General features: G+C 44.0%; 1 long non-coding RNA gene across 1 annotated transcript; it reads right to left on the minus strand.

The window, feature by feature from the left end:
* Positions 1 to 2,975: 2,975 nt before the first annotated feature.
* Positions 2,976 to 3,843, minus strand: LOC134223280 (uncharacterized). Its single transcript, XR_009982507.1, has 4 exons — positions 3,737 to 3,843; positions 3,603 to 3,672; positions 3,480 to 3,547; positions 2,976 to 3,405 (listed from the first exon to the last, which is right to left on the minus strand). It is a non-coding gene; the product is annotated as an uncharacterized LOC134223280 (long non-coding RNA).
* Positions 3,844 to 16,124: the final 12,281 nt, after the last annotated feature.

Below are 16,124 nucleotides of genomic sequence, written 5' to 3' on the forward strand. Positions count from 1 at the left end.
CGCTGCATGTGGCAAAATATGGCGTGAGTTCAGTCGCTGTGTGTAAGGAATTGTTAAGGACCGTCTCGATTTCTGAGATCCTACTGTCCCACAAACGTTGGTCCTCCCGCACGTAGGTGCGGATTGCTGCATTTACTGTGCGGTGAACACGTTCCACAGGGTTGCCCTGGGAATGATATTTTGAATTTAGCCAGTGTCTGATCTCAAATCGTTCCACTAGCATACGAAATTCCCGCGAAAGAAAGCATGACGCGTTGTCGGTTATAACCACTTCCGGCACCGAGTTGCGGAAGAACCACTGGTCACGAAGAGTGGTGCAGAGGACGACACTATCGATTCTTCGAAAAGGCACCAGCATAATCCATTTGCTAAACAAATCGATTACAGAAAAGATATACTGATTTTGTTTTTTACTTTTAGGAAGTGGGCCAACAAAGTCAAGAGCTATAATTTGCCAGGGATGGGTGGTAATGCGTTGCTCTCCTAAAGGAGGACACAGTGCAACATTAGCTCCCTTGGATTCTTTACATACTGTGCAATTTTGAACATGATGTCGGACATCGATAGCCATCCTTGGCCAAAAATAGCGCTGCCGGATTCGAGCCAAGGTTTTGTCGGTACCCAGGTGCAGGGAATTGTCATGATTTTCTTCTAAAACCGCTGACCGCTCTTGAGGAGTCGGTACCTCTTTCCAGTCAAACCGCAGGTCGTGGATTGACCCGGGAGTGGAAAGGTATCGATACAGTTTTCCCTCCCTAATTTGGTAATCGACATTATTTTCCGGATTCAGAACAATTTCATCCATCATTTGCTCGTACCAATGAGTGTCCGAGTTCATAGGATTAGCATCCTCGGAAGGACTAGAAATGGGATTACCTGTCTTAACGGCCAGGGTGGATACCCCACGAGAGAGGGCGTCTGGTACCGTGTTTTCTTTTCCCTTTCGATGAATTATCGTCATATTGTGGTGCTGTAATTCCAGACACCACCTACTGCACCGTCTTCCACTTGGCCGTCATTATATGGGTTAAGGCAGATGAATCGGTCACTAGGGTAAAGTGTGATCCCTCAACGTAGCCTCTAAAAGCCTCGATGGACAGGAGAGCAGCTAAAGCTTCCTTCTCGCATGCATGATAGTTCCTTTGTGGGGTTGTCATTTTATGCGAGAAGTAAGCAATAACTTTCTCCAGTCCATCTTGCTTTTGAGTTAGGATTCCGGCCACTGCCACGTCACTGGCGTCTGTCTGGATTGTAAATTCTATATTAAAATCTGGAGAAGAAAGAATTGGAGCAGAAATCAATTTTTCTTTGATTTTATTGAACCCCTCTTCAGCGGCCTCGTTCCAGCCCAGGATTTTGGACTTGGTTTTTAACTAGGATAGGATGTGCCAAGTAGTCAGTAGAAATCGTACCGATTTGCTGTCACAATCGTACCGGTTGCTGATTGGTTGAAAATGACATTCGATTACTTCGATTGGTGGCGGCGTGTTTTTCGCAGGGCAACATGTTGTTAGTCTGGCCGTGTTGCAGGTTTGTAAAGTTGATATTAAACAAAATGTGCAAATGTTTGAGTTCCAGTTTTTTTGGTAAAAAATAAATTTTATTGAACTGCAAACGCCATATAAATTATTCTCAAGGGTTGTAAAGGTTCAAAACTGTTGATTTAAAGCATTATCATTCGCTTTTCTGTAATTTCCGATCTCGAAGTCATATTTTTATTAGCGAAAACTTCTCTCTGTTAGTATTTCGCTTCTCTTACATAAATATTGGATGGAACAGGAAGAAAGACATCAAGTTTTGATACATGATATTCGGAAGATTTTGTACCAAATTACTTTGGCTGCACTGGAGACCATCTCGTCAGAGCAACCGACTAAAAAACAACAAGGCAGTCTCAATTGAGTTGTCACATCCTATCCTAGGTTTTTAACAGGTCCGATAAAGAGGAAGTGATCCCGCTAAAGTCGTCGATAAATCGGCGATAATAGTTGGCCATTCCTAGGAAGCGGCGCAGTTTAGTTATAGTGGTTGGTCTCTCATATTCCACTATGGCTCGTACTTTCTCAGGATTGGCCCGGAGACCATCCGTGGAAAGCAGGTATCCTAGGAATGGCAACTCTTCAACACCGAATTTAGATTTCTCTAAATTAATAGAAAGGTTTGCTAGGGTTAGACGACGAGCCACTTCCTGTAAGAGCTGAATATGCTCTTCGAACGTCTCCGTCACGATGACTATATCGTCTAGGTAGACGAAGACGTTCGGTTCGAGCTCCCCGTGCCCCAGCACCCTGTCCATTAATCTGGATAGAGAAGCAGGGCTGTTGACAAGCCCGAAAGGAAGACGAGTAAACTGAAACATACCCTTGCCCTGTATGATAAAGGCCGTATACCGACGCGAGCTTTTCTCCAAAGGTATTTGGAGAAATGCTTCGGAAAGATCAATGGTACTTAAATACCGCGCCTTCGGCAACTGACTCAGGATTCGTCCTGGATGGGGCAAGGGGTATGTGTCTCGAATTGTTCGTTCATTTATTTTCCTTGCATCTAAGCATAGGCGCACCTTTCCCGACGGTTTTATAACGGGCACCACATTAGATGACCAGTCAGAATGGGCTCGTTCGATTATACCGATATGAAGCACTCGATCGAGTTCCCTCGCGACCTTCTGTTTGAAACTGCCTGCTCAGGGATTAAGGATCTCGGGGTCGTTTTATGCGGACTTGTCTCTCAATTCCGTAGCTGAGGACTGTCATATCAAGCAGGAGTACAATACTAGTTACCTTACCCAATGGTGTTTCACAGAGTGGTGCTCGTAGTTGTTGGTAATACGAAAAACATTGAAATCTAAAGGGGGGGGGGTTCCTAGAAAGGCGAGGCCTGATGGTCCCTTTGTGGACCCGACAAAGCGGAAAAATAGCAAAAGTGGTGGAAACATTTTAACCTAGGGCTATGCTCTTGAATTAGGAACTACTGGCTCAGTTTTACGACCTCCTCTGTTTTATTGTTGTGACGTCAGTTTTGCAGGGGGTTTTATACTTGCGGTTGTGGTCGGTCGATAGGTTTTGGGGGAACCTCCGGTTCCGCATACGGGTAGCTCGCTCTGTAACCTAGAAGAGCGGTCTACGTTGAGCCAGTCTAGCAGATGCCGACGGAGATGGCGGAAAGCGGCCTCGGAAGCGTGGTTTGACTCCAGCGGCAGGCGTTGGCGAACATCGGTGAAATTACCGGACGTCTGGTCGAAATGTTGGGCTCCGTTGCGTTGAGCCACATGGATGCCATAACAATGGCGGCTTTGGCTGAAGCATATTGCGGTGCGCTGCTGATACCGACCTCCTGTCGCCATTCTCGCCACCGAGGTTGCTGGGGATTATTCCAAAAATACAGAAAAAGGCCCATACTTTGGACCTAACCACAAATTAGACCCCTGTGACGTCACTAACTCGCTTTTTAACATTTTCACATTTTTACAATAGTTTTACCTTTTTCTTGTTGCTTTTTAACGTGTTCGTTTTTGTTGTTTGCTTTGTGTCGTGTTTTAACTATAAATCTAAACATAGAGATGATTTTAGCTTCTTACTAACACATATTAACACTGTACATACTTTTATAACAATTTTACAGCGACTAACACCTTACTAACGAACTTTGTATGAACTATTTTACTAATTGAACCTAACAAAGAAACAAAAACACCAAATTAAAACAATTGCACCACATGAGGAATTAACTTTCTAACCTCTCACTTTAAAGAAAACTACACACGCGCGCACTTCTAGACCTTTCTAGAAAAGTTCAGCCAAAGAGAAGGCTGCAGGGATTGTCGGGCTTTTTATAGGAAAACCGACTAAAATTAATAATGTTGTTCGCATTATGCTTTTACAACCTGTAGAGCATAGCACTTGCGCTCCATCTGTGGGCTCGACGCGATTACAACAGGGCTGTGTATGTTTTGCCTCTGCTCAAACTGCTCGACACTGACCTGTCACTGCAGCGTGACGGATGGCCGTGAGAGTGAAACAGGCATTAGGTCACTACGTGAGTGCCAACTGTCTCATTTAATGATACTGTATTCATATTTGATTCGGGAGTATCTAGTCGTGGGATGGATTGCTTTGGAATTGTGGTGGAGCCACAAGTTAGGAATGTAACCAACGGTTACATGTTGGACCTTGGGGGACAATGTATATGGGTACTGCCGTACTGGAGGTTTACCTTTCCACTCGTCCGATATTTCGATCCGATGTTCTGTCAGCGGAGTCACTGAAAGTTCGTCAGCGACCGCCACTTTGAATAGTTTTTTGGTCTCCTCCAGCTGAATGCTTTCATTTTCGGTGAGAAGGGGCTGTGAAATGGTTTCGAGACGCACTTCGTCTACGGTGCACACGTTACAGCTTTGTACGGTGGGCCATATACGAAACTTGCGCCAAAAATCCATTCCTAGAATACAATCAACGACAAGGTCTTGTACTACAATAGTAGGGATAATTTTTAAACTGCCTTGGAAGTTGAATGGAATGAACATTTGACCTAAAATTCTTAATTCAGACCCATTAGCTGAGTGAATCTTAGTAGGCCGCTTCAAAGGTTGAAGTTTGCCTCCACGGAGTTTATTATAAATTTCTACGCTGATAATGGTCAGCTGACTGCCAGAGTCGAGCAGACCTTTAGATGGAATACCATATATTTTAATGGCCGCGTATGGCCTGTTGTCATTCAACTGAGATAGAGAAATATTTAGGGATTCGGTGGATTGTAAATCATAGCACTCTTCCGATACAGGTTCCCACCACTCGGAAGGGGTGATTCCGATCGAGTAAGAGTTTACGCGTGTAAATACGGGCTCGACGATCGGCGATTTTCGATCGCCTGAAGCCCGTTTTTTTTGCAGTATGGGCAATTTTGGGTTTCGAATCCCTTAAAGCCACATACCAGACATAACAAACCGCCCTTGTAGCCTCGGCATTGTTCTAGGTTATGATTAGCTTGGCGACAATTTAGACACTCATATCTTCGTGGTGGCGTGTAGCCACTTACTAAGTATTCTAGGGTTCTCGATGGCTTTGACCCTCCCTCTCGGGCGGGCTCATGGCCTATGGGTTTACTAGATGGAGTTGGGTTTTTGGGTTCGCTTTTACCATTATTCTCCTTATTAGGTGGTTGGGGTTTTATTTCTTTATTTTTGGTGAAATATTTTTCCTGTGGTTTTGAATTCGACGAACGATTTGTATATTTATTTTCTTCAAGTGATGGTTTTCCCGCTGAAATAAGATTGGTGGTTTTCTCAGATCCAAATACTTTTGCGAACAGTGAGAAATTGGAGGCATCTATCATATGACCAGCCTCCAATAGTTCCGAAAGGTTTGCAAGGGGTTTCCAGAGCAAAGCCTTCTTATAGTCCGCTCGCATATTTCTTCTGAGAATGTCAAGTCTTTCTCCTTCAGTCATGGGGTTTATCATTGAACGAAACATTCCTTCCATCTCATAATAGAACTCTTGGAATGTTTCGTTCCTTTGCTGTCGTCTTTGATAAATTTTACTCCGGACTAGCGAATCTAGCTCCGGATGAGCGAAAGTTTTTCTGAGTTCTGTTACTAAATGGGCCCAGTTGCCCAATCTTCCCGCTGATCGCATGGACATGTACCAGCTAAGTGCTGGACCTGTGAACAGGTGGAAGGCAGAATCGAAGAGTTCCGGTTCCGAAATATTTTCGGAGAGAGCCAATTGGAAAACCAAATGCAGAAACTCGTTTAATTTGAGTCCCTGGTCAGTGCCAGCGTACTTTTCGACCTTCCACTTAGATACTGGTAGGGATTTACGGCTATACGGTCTATTAGTTGGGTCCCAAACGGGAAAAGGAGTGTTTGGCATGTTACCTATTACCAGCGATGCTGGGACTTGGCTGTGCACCTGACTGACCATGCTAGAAGACCTCTGATTATTGACTGGTCCTGTCCTACTACTCGGTAGGGGGTTTTGAATCCAGTCCGGTCCCCATGACAACGGGGTGTATTCGGATGAAGACCGCGATGAGGTGAAGGCGTGTTCCCTGGGAACATACGGTGCTAGCTTCCACTTATCTCCCGAAAAATCGGAAACAGCAAACGAAGATGTTTGGCGTGGGGTTTCCTGAACACTGGTTAAGGGAAACCAAGAATTGATTGGCGGGGGCGAACGATAGGCCAGTGTACCTGTCGGTAAATTATAATAAGAACTAGAGTTGATCGATGACGCCATTCTCGGTACCGTGTTCACTAAAGTAGGATTCGTTACCGTATTAATTGCTGGGTAACCAACGGTACTTCTAGCGAAACTATCTTGGTGCCCCATATTTATACCACAATTTTTCCAATGACCAAAATCGGTCACTTGTATTGAACCCCTATTGGCCTGTGTCTCTTGTGACCAGGACGGTTCTGAGAAGTCCACTTGCCTAGTGGTGGTCACTCGCCCTGCCCCTGATTCTTTCGGCACTGTTCCTGTACAGATAGTTTGATTGATACCCGTGGTATTTGCTGCACTACTGCAGTTTGTATGACGGTTAGAATGAACATCTTTAAACTTCCTTAAAATATATAGTTCGTGTTCGAGCTTCAATAAACCTTCCCTGACATCATCATTAGTTTGCGTATCCTCCGACCCCAACAATCCCAATCTCTGAAGTGACCCAAAATATCATCGTCAACCGATGACTGACGTGGCGTTGCTATCTGATCGGTCGAGGTTGTAACCCGATCATTGAAAAGCCAGTCCAAACCCAGCTGTTCCCTTGGAGTTTTCTTATAGAAAAACTCCCACAGCAGCGACAGAACTGTCATTAGAATTTCATTAAGCTGTGGTTGTTCTTCTGGTGGTGCAATGCAGCTTTTGACTAGCCTTACCCTATTTCCTAAGTGCAGCAGAGCTGACTGGCACCTAGGTGGTGCATCCTTAGTTGAGCCTTCAACTGAGGCCTTTATCAACCGAATTTTCTCCTCACAAGCCACTACCTCCTCAATCGGATTCCGTTTCAACGAACACTTCTCAAGTCCTTCTTCTGCTTTCTCCTGCTTCAATCTTTCCCTTAAAACTCTTCTTTTCCGGCACATCGTTTCATCATGTCCAAATACAATATCCCTAATCTCTAGCTCAAAATCGAGTTCATCTTCGTTAAGATGATTGACGCGAATGTCGTAGAATAGTCTATTTAAGTCTTCCTCCCTAATTCCTAAGCTTGAGCCACCTTCGGCCATCTAGAATTCTCGGGTACTTATTCAAAAGGACGTATGTGATTTTGTAAACAAAGATTCAAACGTCGATTTGTCCGATCTGATGGCCCTCCCACGCAAATCAACACCACCAACAGGTAGCCGAAGCCTCCCCCTATCTGTCTATAATGATGGTTTGCGTGGGAGGGCAATCAGATCGGACAAATCGACGTCTGAATCTTTGTTTACAAAATCACATACGTCCTTTTGAATAAGTACCCGAGAATTCTAGTTTTTTTTTTTGTAAATTCAGTAAATAAATTTAAAAAAAGAGAAAAAAACCTAGCCTATATTTACATTCAATAATAAGTTCAATTCAGAGTAATAGAAAGAAAATAATATAGTGAAACTAAGAAATATGATACAAATTCAGTTAATATACTAGTTTATCAAATCCGAAGCCTTTCAAAAAAATTGCCTTTATCGCTGTGAGTGACTCGGACTAGTAAGAGCGCAGTAAGAGATCAAACAAACTTTCCCCCAGCCACAAATCACTTCACTGACGTCACCAAGAAAATCCACTAGATAAACCACGACAAACCATTCGTGGGTCTCCCCAAGCAGGTACAAAAATATTCGGAAACAAATTGAAGAATATTTTTATAACTTTACGTGGATCGCCAATTGAAACAAACTCCTTCGACGTCCTCACGTCTGTGGAGCGGACGTCCTAACGTCCCAAACTAGCTCACCTCGTTGGGGTTTCTCAGGGTCGGTTTGAACCTGCTTAGGGGACACACAGAGACAAAGGTGGAGCAGCGGACAACCACAATGAGGCCAAGACAATCCCGTGCAGTTCAGGACTAGTAGTTCAAATGAAGGAACATAATTGTTACATTTTACTTAATTTCATTTAATTTTCTTTTTTCATTCTTAGAATTAGTAGTTAGTTCGGGTTAGTAAGAATCGTTGCGGCCGTTTACAAATGTGAGCTCATACCTTGGATGTTTGGCGGGGATCCGCCGGCGAGATGATGGGAAGCGATGGTCTGGTCCATTCCGGCGTCGGTAGAGGAATGCCTGATTCCCCAGGTTGCTTGGTGCCCCAAAAGGGAGGGGGGTTCGGATTCGGCCGGGGAAGGGCTGGAACTTCGGCTTTCGTGGCGCCCCAAGGACGAGGGTCGATTTCGGCCGAGGAAGAGCTGAAACTTCGGGTTTCTTGGCGCCTTTAGGACAAGGGTCGAATTCGGACGAGGAAGAGCTGGATCTCCGGGTCGCTATGCGCTTGGCGCGATGATACTGGGACTTCCGTAGGGTTCACGCCGGAACTAGTTCTCACTGGGGTGACAGGATGTGTCCGTCCGATGCGAAGCTTCGCCGTCGGCTCGAAAAGGGGTTTCTTTACTCCGGCGATTTTACGAGCGGCCGGGCTGGAGATGAGTATTCCAAAATGGACGAATGGACGGTGTTCGTTCTCGAAGAGGTTCGTTCCGCTAGGGGCACGAAAGACCACGTGGCTAAGTACGTAGCAGCGGCTCACTTTTCTTGGTGTTCGTACGCGGGACTTCGAGTGGGCGGAAATCGGTGTACTCCTAAAAAGGATCGGTCGGCCTAGGACCCACGCCGGGCTCAGAACCGTTCCTAGCGCTCCCAATGAACTCGGGCCAACACTTTCACAGGGCTATTAGCACTGCCTCTTCGAAGGTTGCTTTCACTCGGTCGGTGGGTTTTCCGAGTCTCGCTGTGTCCAGTCGAGAAGGTGGCTTCGGTGACGGACGGCGAAATTTACCGTCCGGAACCAGTATTTTGGGTTTTGACAGTTTTCACCACGTTTCTCGTCGCTCTTCTCCTTTTGGTCACGTTCAGCAGAAATTAGTGCTCTTTCTCGAGCGTTCACCAACCGATTACCCCGTCTATCGCCTTGCTTTTCTTCCTTCCTCGCTCGCTCTCTCTTTCTTTTCGCCCCGGATCTGCTTCCAATTTTCCAATCGCCTCGATGGTAGGGGTGGTAGCAGCGTTAGTGGTATTACGATGAAGACGGAATACACAGGTAGTCGGCAATTTACCCGTGTATTCCGCCTTTTTGGGGACTTCATGCGTAGTCTCACAATTTTTGGGTTTTCTTTATTAGTTAAGGGTTATATGCATGGGTGTCTCATTGTTGACGCATTCGGTAACAACACTGATAGACAAAAGTATTCGTCATGTTTTAATAGAGTTTACTATGAAAACATGACGAACACTTACGTCCATCATTGTATGTATGTATTTGTGTATATATGTGAATGTGTGTGTGTTTTTGTGTGGGTGCATGCGTGTTTAAATAAATTTACAGGTTTTCAAAACCTTACCTCTCCTCAATAATTCTGACGCTGAACATGTTTGAGCATTTACATAGGCTTGATCGCAATATTAGAAAGGGCATTGCCCTTGATAACAATCGATCAGCCCTAGCAAGCACGAACATGCGCACGTCTTCAGGATCTGCAGCACTTTTTTATACACTACACATTTGTTTCGAGCGCGGTCACTGCACTGGTTCTATTGTTCTACTTTTAGGCGAATCTCCGCACAAAAGTAGAGCGCAAAAACCAACCGCATTGGAAGACGGTCGAAACGAGACTCAACGCATTTTAGACTTCTTTCGCACTTAAATTTGAGCTGCGCGGGTTAAAAAATTTCCGATGGCCGCATTCGTTTGAATTTTTCTTGGCGGCGGAGTCGTTCTGACGTGGCTGTAAAAAGGTATTTCGATCATTACATCGGAACGCAATGACCGATCGTCCATGACTAGATTTGACCTATTCAACCGTTGAGCTAGAACCAGATTTTTTTCCAATTCCTTCTGAATGGCATATGCATACTCTCAGATGCATACCATTATTCCACATTCATCTAAATATCCTTCGGGAAACTCTTTGAATTTTCCGTGAATTTTTAAAAGACTTTTCAGTAAAAATTTAAAAGAATTTTTCGTGAGTTTTAGTTTTAGAGATGAGGAATTTCTTGTTTAAATAAAGGAGAATTGGTCGGGGTTCAGCGAAACCGCACCAAGCGCCTTTTTGACTGATTTGTGATATTTTGTTCGCAGAGTGAAAACCAAAAGTAAATCATATCAATTCATTCGCACATTTGTCGTTGGGTATCCTCAGTTATAGGCTAGAAGGATATCCGATACGATTTGTGATCAATTAGATACGCTACACGGAAATTTGTGCAAGAAAATAGGTAATTTTTCATTGGCGCTTGGTGCGATTTGGCTGAACCCCGACCAATTGAAATTGAAAATTCAGCTAAAACTATAGTGGAAATTTATAATAATAGTTCTACTGAGCTCTCATAAAAAACCCCTTTAAATTTCCACAAGAAATTTGTCTTAATAAATTTCCATACTGTAATTTCCATAGTGTAATTGGAAATTGTCTCGACTTCCCTGGGCATAAAAGTATCATCGTGTTAGCCTCATGATCTACAAATGCAAAAATGGTAACTTGGCTTAGAAACCTCGCAGTTAATAACTGTGGAAGTGCTCAATGAACACTAAGCTGCGAGGCGGCTCTGTCCCAGTGTGGGGATGTAATGCCAATAAGAAGAAGATATATTTTATTAAATATATTATATAAATAAATTATATAATATAAATAAATATTAAATATATTATATTAATAAATATAATATTAGTAGAGTAGCTTGTAACATGTATTTTTCTGTTGCATAATGAATCTACAAGTATCAATCTACAAGCACAGACAAACAGACATAACACTCGTCAAAATTCCATCGTTCACTGATTTACTGGTCAATTCAAATAAACATTAGTTGGCCAATCGATCACTCGTGGCGCGCACATCGGATTTGCTCTAGTTTGACGTTTACTCACTACCGCCATCTGTTTCGTGATTTGCCCAACTAACTGAAATCTACAGATGTCGTTAATGTTTGAACGACGATGAATTTGATGATTGAATGTTCAATGTGTTATGTCTGTTTGTCTGTGCTACAAGTCTAATATTACAAGTAAAACGCACTAATAATATTAGCAGAATTTACAAGTAACTGTTGCATAAAGAAAATACAAGCACAAATTATTAGCATTGACTTGTAGTTTCGTTTAATAAGTATGAATGGTGCTGTAATTTAATTTAGGGTAAGACGGTATAATGAGCCCCACCTGGCCAAAACGCCCCACTTTGATTTCTAGAAAACTATAACTAACTAAGGGTCAAAATCAGTTGGTACCTATAAATATTTGTAAAACCATAATCCTATGTGAATATGGGAGCATTTTTGTATTACGTAATAAAAATAATAGAAAAATGCAAAAAGTTACAGTTTTGACACGGACAAACAGACATAACACATTGAACATTCACTCATCAAATTCATCGTCGTTCAAACACTAACGACATCTGTTGATTTCAGTTAGTTGGGCAAATCACGAACCACATGGCGGTAGTGAGCAAACGTCAAACTAGAGCAAATCCTACGCGAGCGCCGCGAGTGATCGATTAGCTAACTAATGATTATTTGAATTGACCAGTAAATCAGTGAACGATGGAAATTTGACGAGTGTTATGTCTGTTTGTCTGTGGTTTTGATGTAACTTTCAATGTTTGTTTGCTCAACATTCTGGAGCGACGCTTGCATACTGTCCGCAAAACTTACACAGGAACACTCAGTTGGGCAACCAAATAACTTTTCTCAGATATAAAATTGCTTCCATCTTCAAAAATGTAACGTTTTTCAAAAATACGTTTCACTGGTCAAAACGCCCCAGTGCAGTGTAGGAAGGACGATATCAATCAGTTGGTACCTATAAATATTTGCAAAACCAAAGTGCTATGTGAATATGGGAGCATTTTTGTATTACGGAAAAATACAAAAAGTTACAGTTTTGATGTAACTTTCAATGTTTGTTTGCTCAACATTCTGAAGCGACGCTTGCGTACTGTCCGCAAAACTTGCACAAAAACACTCAGTTGGGCAACCAAATAACTTTTCTCAGTGGTTAATATGATATAAAATTGCTTCCATCTTCAAAAATGTAACGTTTTTCAAAAATACGTTTCACTGGTCAAAACGCCCCAGTGTAGGCAGGACGATATGCCCTTACCAACTGTACAGAAGCGCGGCGAGCTTGCAGCAGTTGCTACCAAATTATATGGAAAGTTTTGAAATGTAATTCCAACCCGCTTAAATGGACTTATGTTGGTTTTTTAATGTGAAGCACATAAGGATTTGTAACCTTTTTATTATGGGATTGATAAAATACTAATGAAGGGCTATGAAACAAAGACAAAGTTGTTGGGCTTAGACAAAGTTGTAGAGGGGAATCAGCGCTAGAAGTCCGCCATACAACACTTTTCGGAATTCCGCCTCTGGAATGAGTTATTGGCTGAATACTAAATGATAATGAAATGATAAGTTCAATCCCTGCTCCTGACGGAATCCAAGTTTCAAAGTGCTCGCGTTTTCGGGGGCACACCACTCGATACGGAAGCAACGTACAACTGTCATTTTTATTTTTTCACGCATGCTCATAAAAAAGCAAAGCGACGCAGCAAAGCTAAATCAACAAAAATTACAGTTGTACACCGCCTCCGTTACGAATCAAAACAAACAACATTCTTCTTTGGTGTCCTTCGTCCTTCTAAATAAATAAATAAATAATAATAAATAATATTTATTCAGACTAAGGCGAAGTGGCCTGTGCGGTATATAAGAGTCTTCTCCATTCGGCTTGGTCCATGGCTACACGTCGCCAACCACGTAGTCACAGAGGGTCCGCAAGTCATCTTTCACCTGATCGATCCACCTTGCCCGCTGCGCACCTCGCCTTCTTGTGCCCGTCGGATTGTTGTCGAGAACCATTTTCACCGGGTTACTGTCCGACATTCTGGTTACGTGCCCAGCCCACCGCAGTTGTCCGATTTTTGCGGTGTGAACGATGGATGGTTCTCTCAGCAGCTCATGCAACTTGTGCTTCATTCGCCTCCTCCACGTACCGTCCGCCATCTGCTCCCCACCATAGATGGTACGCAGCACTTTCCTTTCGGAAACTCCAAGTGGGCGTTGGTCCTCCACGAGCATCGTCCAGGTTTCATGTCCGTAGAGGACTACCGGTCTAATGAGCGTTTTTGTAGATTGTCAGTTTGGTACGGCGGCAAACTCTATTCGTCTTGCGGAGTCCAAAGTACGTACGATTTCCAGCCTCTATACGTCTCCGAATTTCTCTGCTGGTATCATTTTCGGCAGTCACCAGTGAGCCCAAATACACAAATTCTTCTACCACCTCGATTTTGTCACCACCGATGCAAACTCGAGGTAGGTGGCTCACATTGTCTTCTCTTGAACTCCTTCCTATCATGTACTTCGTCTTCGACGTTTTGATGACTAGTCCGATCCGCTTAGCTTCCCTCTTCAGCCTGATGTAGGCTTGCTCCATCTTCTCAAAGTTATGTGCCATATTGTAGGCGTAGCAAAAACTTAGAATTCGGAAGTCGGGACTTCCGAACTGAACTTTCTTCCGAAGTTCTACCTGTCAAACTAATTGATGCGTTGTTTAGCACATCTTTGGGCGTATTCAGCGCACTACTTCCGAAGTTGGGAAAGTTGCCTGTATCTGGAGAAAAATCCAACTTCGGTATAAAAATCGGTTTAATTTTGTTCCGGATAGACAATAATATCTATGTCGTCATTCCACGTCGAGCATCCGAGCGAGACGGTTGTAAGTCCGCGCACGGTCTGCTTCTCTTTTGGTTTTTTTCCTGAAGTACAGGTAGAGGTTTTTTTCCGAAAGTGTTTTGAAGCAAGTGCTTGAGTGGAAGTGGTGCTTAGCTGAAGCAGTTGAGTAGCCATTTCGTTGCCTTTGCAAGACAACGCAAAGTTTTGCAGTTTCTTCGGCGTCCATCGCAGGCGCAGGCATCATCGCCCCACGCCGACAGTCATCATCCATCGTGCGTCTCCACCAACACAGACGCTGCCGTCCTGCCACCATCCATCCACCCAGTTGCAGTGTTGTCTGCGGCAAGAACACCAACAACAGCGTGGTTCGCTTCGACCGCAACACCGCCAGTGCGATTGTCCATCCAGTCAGTGTGTGCTGCCAGAACCGTTAGCCGGCGACACAGCAGTGTGAACGCAAGCATTTACTTGAGCTCCCTCTCGTTGTTCCCCTCTCTTCTCCATCTTATTGGAATAGTTTTTTTCCTTTTTCTTTAACTCGTCTTCCCCTCTCATTAATTTGTGTATGTATGTTTTTTTTCTGTTCTTGTGATAAGTGTTTAGTTTTAAAATAGATTGTGCCTCGCTGCAGCGGCGCATTTCGTGTCCGCAATGCGCGAAGGCGAAGTTGGCGGGGGTACTTCGTATTCCATGTCAGATGTTTCGTTGCATTCGGGTGTTCCAAACCAAAATGAAATGGACACCAGCAACGCTAAAATTTCCTCTACGAGCCCCCGTCCCAAGGTCTACCCTCACGACTCTAGTGGGCCGTATGTTGTTTTCTTTCGACCCAAAGGCAAACGTTTGAATATCAGCCAGATTAGCAAAGATCTGGAAAAGCGATTTTCGTCTGTCACGACCATTGACATGGTTGGGTCCAGTAAACTCCGTGTCACGGTCAGTGATCGCAAACAGGCCAACGAGATTGTCACCTGTGAGCTTTTCACTCTCGAATATAGGGTGTATTTACCGTCAGCAGTGTGTGAGATCGCGGGGTGGTGACGGAGGAAGTATGACATGCGACGATTTGAAACAAGGTTTCGGTCGTTTCAAGAACGTTTCTTTGCCTCCTGTTGCGATACTGGATTGCAAACAAATGTATTCGGTGTCGCAGGAGGGAGAGAAGCGGAGTTATTCCCTCTGACTCTTTCTGCGTCACTTTTCCGGGTCCGCACTGCCTGACTACGTAGTGATTGGCAAACTTCGTCTACCTGTTCGGCTGTATGTACCGAAGGTGATGAATTGTGTTAATTGCAAGCAGCTGGGCCACACCGCTCAGTACTGTTGCAATAAACCTCGCTGTGCATCATGCGGAGAGAAGCATGTGGAGGGCGCGTGCAAGACGGCACCGAAATGTGTCTATTGTAACGAAAGCCCTCCACATGCTCTTGAAGCTTGCCCAACGTACATACAGCAGCGAATCCACCAGAAGCGGTCTCTTCAGCAACGTTCTCGGCGAAGTTACGCCGAAATGTTGAGGAAGGCCGCTCCTCCACTCGTTTCTGACACCATCTACTCGTCTCTTCCTTTGGACGATCAAGGTAGCTCTGACTCCGAGGTTGGAAATGGGGTTCCCTTTGTTTTCAATGGCTCAACGAGGAAGAGAATAAAACAGAGCCAGCGACCCTCGAAAAGCCTAGAAAACAGCCTCAAAGTGAGCCCCAATCCAACATGGTCAAATTCAAAGCGGGAGGAAATATTCAAAACGATCAACTTTTGTGGTTTCACATCGGGATGATCGAGAGTTTCCACCGCTTCCGGGAACATCTAAAATCCCAGATACCCCATTTTTTGCGATTTCTCAGCCAGAAAGAGAGCATACAGAGCGAGCAGAAGAACTCCCGAGCGCTCCAATGTTCACACTTTCTGGCATCGTGGAGCTCATCCTCAACTTCTTTGATGCTTCCGACCCCGTGAAGAACATGGTCAAAACTGTTCTTCCTATTCTGACTCCTCTCCTGAAGCAGCTGGCTTCGAAAATGCCCCTCCTCGAGTCATTTGTATCCTTAAATGGCTAACTTAGTCAATAAGGGTAACATGATTTCGATTCTACAGTGGAACTGTCGAAGTATTCTTCCAAAATTAGATATTTTTAAATTTTTAGTTAACAAATTACAATGCGATGCTTTTGCTTTATGTGAAACATGGCTAACACCAGATGTGAACCTTCATTTTCCTGATTTCAACATAATCCGCCGCGATCGGGCAAATCGATATC

Source organism: Armigeres subalbatus, chromosome 3 (genome assembly GCF_024139115.2).
Source record: "Armigeres subalbatus isolate Guangzhou_Male chromosome 3, GZ_Asu_2, whole genome shotgun sequence".
Lineage (NCBI taxonomy): Eukaryota > Metazoa > Arthropoda > Insecta > Diptera > Culicidae > Armigeres > Armigeres subalbatus.